Below are 6,618 nucleotides of genomic sequence, written 5' to 3'. Positions count from 1 at the left end.
CAGAGTATGAAACTGCTAGTTAAACTCCTCAAGTCATGTGGGGAAAGGTTCTTGAAAGAGTCAGTGTTTCTTTAGATGTTACTGGGCTGCAGTGGCTTCTCCTGGCACTGTTTGCCAGGTCAGAGGGGAGTCTGCAGGGCCTCCTGCCACTCTGCCTCACACAGCAAGGGAGGGACAGCCCCACACATCTGCCCTATCTCATAACATGTGCCTTACTCTGGAGGGGCAGGCATTGGCAGCTCAGAGCAACCCGTGGTAGTTCCAGGGAGAGGTGACGCCAGGGATGCTCTGCCTTGCACACAATCCCTGGCAGGTCACTGCAATGCTGAGCATAAGAAAGCCTAAGTACTTAGGACCCTCAGTCTGAAAAGCACAAAAGAAATTAACTGGGACTTTGGCTTTAGCAGTCTTTGCTACTTAAGTATTCAAAATGCAACACTTTGCTTTGCCTTATTTTAGAGTTGTCCAAGTCCACAGTCACTTATGTTCTCATTAGCAAAGTATCTAAAATTTTACTTTTAAGTAAGTTGGAAATGCCTCAGTTTTATCAATATTCCATTCTAAGGAGCCAGATGATGCATAGCTGACGCAGGCTTTGCAGGTAAGGTTCTTTCTATCTCTCTTTCTCAACTCAGAAGCTGTTTAGACCACATCTATTAGAAAAGGCACAGCACAAAATATAGAGGCTGCTGGTAATTGCAGTACCTCAGACCTATGACCTAATAAGTATTCACAGAATACATATACAGATACAGAATACGAGGCCCACAATACATTTTCTAAGAGATTACCTGATAGTAGGCTGGAGGGGAATTCTCTCAACTTCCACTTTCCAGGGAATAGTTAAATATTTATTAGGTCAGAGGAAGGAAAGAATAGTAATATGAGAACACTAAGGGGCTAAGCCATAGGCTTCTTGTGGATGAGAGTACTTCTTTTCAAATATTTGAATTTTGAATTGGAAGAAAGTGCAGAAAGTGAGATTCTTCTCTTTTCCCAGATGAGAATCATAAGAAAACAGTAAACTACAGTGCCATGTTCATTCATGTCTTTTTTTCTAGGGCATGGTGAATATTTAATACATCTACAAGGATGGATATAGCTTCCACAACAGTGACTGAAAAGAATCTTTTCCATCTGAGTACCATTGGCAAAGTAACTTGGGTGTGTAAAACATAGATTCAACCTCCTACAGCACAGGAATGAATCTATTCTAGTTGTACTTTTTTGCATAAATACCCAGCTAAGCCCACCATTGGAACAGAGTGATTGTTGAGGCCATACTTGTTGAGAAGGTCTGACAGATGGGACTCACATCTAGGTGAAATCAGGTGGTTTGAAACCAATACTGGAGTAGGGAGCTCCACACAGGCTAGAGATGTGATCTAAATCTCACCAGTTTCTGTCTGCTAACATGTGCCACCTGCCCAGCTTGCTAGATTTGGGGATATCATATGTCTAGAGCCTAATTTTTTCCATGTATTGCATGTAAAGCAATGCATGGAGTTAGCTATGCAACTCAACAAATGGGTCTTTTAATAGTGAGTGAAAACTCCCTTGTAAATCTAGATCTGGATTTTGCATTTTCAGTCTGCACTGAAAATGGCTGTATTGCAGAAAGGAAAGACAGGATAATCATTGCTATTTTATACTGTTGCTAAGAAGTCAAGGTTTCTGGACATCTTCCAGAGGTGAGTGTTAGCTCAGTGGGCCAGTTGCCAAGAAAACTCTGTTTCTTGCACGTACAGGTTTTACTCTTGTGATTCATGGTGTCGCTGTTTCAATGGATGTAGCTGTCTCGAGAGATTACAGCCAGGCTTGCACTGCCCTTCAGGTAACATGAATCCAGGGGGCCTGCAATCTTCAGTGGGAGCTGGTATTTAAAATCCAGTAAAATAAGAGTTAGGCACCAGTGAAGTTCCAAGTGAGCCCTCTCAGTGGATGTTATATGCAATTGAATGGTTAACCATTCAAGGTGGTGACTTCAGGGTTATACATAGAAGAATTTTCTCAACAGTTGCAAAATGGTGTGGCCACAAATGGACCACAAGTCCGCACTGGAGGTGAGTGTCTGCAATCATGTACATGAAAAGAGCTCTTTCTTCACTGTGAGTCTTTGAGTATTTAGACAAATAGCTAGACAATTCCATGGATTGTTCAGCTTGTCAGGAGAAGAGAGAAACAGGTCCTTGTAAAAACTGGGGGGAAAAAAATTGAAAGAAAATAATTTATATTTTTAAGGCATTTAGAAAATGAGCTTGAACAAAACATTTCGTCTCTTCACACCGAGTGATTCAGTTCCACATGAAGATATTGTATCAAAGAGAAGAATATTATCTTTAACTGCTCCTCCACCATGCCATTTCTGACTCGTCTCCCGAGTTTGAGAAACAGCCGGCATCAGCAGGGTGAATCATCCGTGCTGCACACAGCCCTGCTTGGCAAACTGCAAGCAGCCATCTCCTGGGACTCTGCTCCAGTTCGCACATTTATCCCCACTGGAGGCCCTAGCTAAAATAAGGAACACCACATCTGCAATGTGCATTTATGCTGCTTCCTGACAAAGTAAGTGTAGATGGACATAAAATAATCTGTGTGAGGTGGAAGGCAGGATGTTTTGAGAATGGGAACAGCTGAAAAATCTTTAAAACTTTCTGAAGTCTGGTAAAGAGGTAAAAGTGTGGTCAGCAGAGGAGTTTATTTGAAGACTTATTGGACTCTGCAGGAAAGGGTTTATGTATTTTGAGTCAAAGGTTATATTAAAGTTGAACCCACTCTAGCAGTGTTTATTCCTCACTTCTAACTTGGGTAGTTTACTCATGTCTCATGTATGTCAAGTTTATCCACACTTCATTTTTTATTATTCAGTTGTTTGCAGGGTCACTAACTTTCCATTGTATCTTTCTAAAGGATATAGAATTTATCCCAGGACTAGAAGATTACATTCTAGGAGTTTTATAGTATAAAATACGCCAGCTACTGAGTGAGGTAACTGTAGTGGAAAATATGTTTTATAAGAGGCTGTGGAGCAGTGTGTGGATAAATCTGGCAAAGAAGTGAATGCTTGCATTTTCCATTGATGTCAGCTCTCAGGACATCTTCATATAAATGGGAATCTGACTGAAGAATTATTGCAGTCTGACAGTGAGTGGGTAGATTTAAAATAGATTAAGAAATTAGTGACATAAGAAAACACATAGCCTGAAAGGATGATGTTTTTAATGCATCTTGATACTTTGCTGTGTATTCAGAGCTACTCTAGTAAGTGTATTGGGTGTTTTTGCAACATTTATAACAAAAAAGCCCTGCTTCATCAATCCTATGACCCAGAATTATTTTAATTGTGCTGTTAGGCAGGTAATTTTGAGGGGCTTTTTCCCTTTAAAAGTCCTAACAAATGGATAATCAATGTAAGCCCATCTCTAATCACTCTTCAGTGACTATCTGAGATTACTGGCCTTCCTGTACCTAAAGGGTACGTAGTGATAGGAAAGAGGGGGATGACTTCAAACTGAAAGAGGGTAGGTTTAGGTTAGATATTAGGAAGAAATTACTTACTGTGGAGTGGTTAGGCACTGGAACAGTGTGCCCAGAGAAGCTGTGGGAGCCCCCTCTCTGGTTCAACACCAGGTTGGATGGGCTCCTGAGTAACCTGGTCCAGAGGAAGGTGTCTGTGCCTATGACAGGAGGGTTGGAACCGGATGATTTTAAGGTCTCTTCCAACCCAAACTATTCTATGATTCTATGATTCCCTGATCTAGAGATGGAATTATATTAATTCTGTTGCTTACAAGGGTGTTTTACTGAATCACTCTGTTCTTTTCTTGACATGTTGCTTTCTATACCACTTATAATTGAAGACGCTGCACTTTGAGCTGCCAACTCTGTCTAAAATCACGATATTTTTGCTGTTATGGGGAATCAGTTCATTCACTAAGAAAAGTCACCTTGAAATGCTCTGAATGTCCTTGATTCCCTCAAAAGTACATTTGATTCCCTAGTTCAGTGATTATTGCTTGTAATAACATCAAGGGAAGTACACAAGAAGACAAAAAGTGTTAATGATGGCTCACAAGCGGAGGTTTCCAGCAGCAGTTTGATCAAAAGGATCCAAGTCAGATCCCATTTAAGATCAGGAATAAATTGTGGAGCTCTTTTTAGCTATTCCATCTTGTGACTCACTGTGCAAAGCAGTGCTGCTTCTAAGATATCTTTCTGTTTCACCCAGCAATAGAACTAGCTCAGGAAGTAAAGAGCAGCAGGATGCAGGGAATTAACAGCTATGTAAAATCTCTCAATTTATTAAACTTTCTAAAATAATAAACTGAAGCACTTAAAATGCAAAGGTTTTACTTTTGTCAATTTTATTTTTTTTTTGAGAGGCTTCTGGTTTTCTTTAATTTCTTATCCAAATTAAATTCACTGTAGAAAATAAAGTCATTTTTCAGTTTCTTGTAGTTTCACAAAAATGCGGTTACTTACTACTTTGCCTTAGTGCTCCTTTCCTTTCATTCTGTAGAGGGCTCAGACATTTCACTCCCCACAGGAAGGATTCTGGATCAGCTGGGACGAGATGTTCTCGTAGAAATATCCAAATATGCAATTATTATCTGAAATGTCCTCACATGTTCTTAGGGCTCACCAAGTCATATAATATTCTGTTCTCCTGTGGAAAAGCCAGCCTACAATCTTCCCTTTCCCTATTTCGTGGGGGATTCTAAGAAATGGTCTGGGTGTAGCTCAGCTGATTAGAGCAGAGTAATAACACCAGAGTAGTGGGTCTGATCCCCATATGGGCCCTTCACTTAATGGCTGGATTCAATGATACTTGTGTGTCCCTTCCAACTCAGAATATTCCATGAAATATGTGTGGGTAAGGTGGATGGCTGTGCCTGAGAAGAGGCATTGTTGCTGTTTCTGAAAGCCCCATGACTTTCTGTAAGCAGAAGCTTGAGGTTTTTTTCATCACTACTGCTCACTTTTTAAACCACCTCCTAAGGGCATGGGAACAGGAAATTCACAAATGTCAGAAATCAAGCAGGAGAGGCAGAACAGAATCTTCTCTTGAAAATAAGGCAAAAGAAGAAAGGTGTATGCCCAGTGGACATGGGAAGAATACAGAGATGTTGCTTGCCACTGCAGGGAGAAAATTCATGTGGCCAGAGCTCAACTGGAGATAAAACTGGTTAGAAATGTAGAGGACAATAAAAGTAATTTTTTCAAATATATTAATGATGAAAGGCAGTATGAAAACAACCCCAGCCCATTACAGGGTGAGAATGGTCACTTCAAAAACAGGAACATAGACAAAGCAGAGGTATTTAACTCATTCTTTATCTCTGTCTTTAACACAGATGACAAACCAAGGGGGTCTCAGTGCCCTGACCTAGAGGACCATGACTGCAAGTGTGATCAGCTCCCTGTTGACCCTGAGGCTGTTGCTCCCTACAGCTGCTGCTGATCCAGCTAGATCCCTACATGTTGTGAGGTGCCTCAGGGAGGCAAAGATTTAGTTTCAGATAAGCATTGTATAAGTGAGATGCATGGCTGTAAGCCTGGCTAGTGTGAATTTTGACCTCCTGCTTTGGAGATAGGCCATGTGAGGCCTGGATGAAGTTGTCCCACCCCAGATCTCGTGGGGGGTGGCCCAGGAGTTCTGACTGGGTTTGAGCCCCTGGGGTTTCTCCCTTGTTGTGTTTCTAGTGGTCCCTGACCCTGAACCCCACCCTGGTTCTGTCCCTCAAAACCCCTCACCCTGCCTTTGGCCCTCTCTGTCTCTGAATCTGAGTTTGTTCCCATGCTGAATAAATGGTTTCATGAGCAGAAGCCCATCTCGTTCCTGTCCCATGCTGGTTCCCAGTAACTGTAGCTTCTCTGGACATGATCCTGCAGTTGCAGAACGCGCCGCCTACAAATGCATGTGGCCTGATGACATTCATCTGAGAATCCTCAAAGAGCTGGCTGAAGTCATTACAAAACCTCTCTTGATGATTTTTGAGTGGTTTTGGGAATCCAGAGAGGTCCCAGCTGACTGGAATCTTGCCCAAGTTTTAAAGTAGAGAAAGGAGGACCCTGGACACTCCAGGCCTGTCAGTCTCCCTTCAGTGACTGGTAAAGTTATGGAGAAGATTATTCTGGGAGGTACTGAAATACTCTTGAAAGAGAATGCAGTCACTGACCACAACCAGCACAGCTTCATGTGAGGAAAGTGCTGCTTGTCAAGCTTTATTTCCTTTTATGGCAAGGTAACCCACCTGGTTGATCAAGGGAAGCCAGCTGATCTTTTTGGATTTCAGTAAAGCTTTCAGTGCTGTCTCATAGAATCCTCCTGGATAAAATGTCCAGCTCACAGCTGGAAAAACACATCATGTGATGGATGAACAGCTGGCTCATGGATCAGGCACAAAGCCTGACAGGGAATGGGGTGACATCAGACTGGGGTCCTGTCACCAGTGGGGTTCCACAGTGATCCATCTTAGGCCCTGTGATCTTTAACAGCTTCATAAACCATCTGGACTCAGGACTGGAAGGGACACTGAGCAAGTTTGCAGATACAAAACTGGGAGGAGCTGTTGACTCCCTCAAAGTCAGGGAGGCCCCGCAGAGAGACCTTGACAA

The 6,618-nt window shown here is 42.2% G+C and overlaps 1 long non-coding RNA gene across 1 annotated transcript; it reads left to right on the top strand.

The window, feature by feature from the left end:
* Positions 1-1,060: 1,060 nt before the first annotated feature.
* Positions 1,061-5,809, top strand: LOC131576408 (uncharacterized). The gene is made up of 3 exons (XR_009276971.1): positions 1,061-1,164; positions 1,749-1,834; positions 5,355-5,809. It is a non-coding gene; the product is annotated as an uncharacterized LOC131576408 (long non-coding RNA).
* Positions 5,810-6,618: the final 809 nt, after the last annotated feature.

Source organism: Poecile atricapillus, chromosome 2, assembly GCF_030490865.1.
Source record: "Poecile atricapillus isolate bPoeAtr1 chromosome 2, bPoeAtr1.hap1, whole genome shotgun sequence".
NCBI lineage: Eukaryota > Metazoa > Chordata > Aves > Passeriformes > Paridae > Poecile > Poecile atricapillus.
The sequence above is the reverse complement of the archived record's forward strand: the minus strand, read 5'-3'. Positions and strand labels throughout refer to the sequence as shown.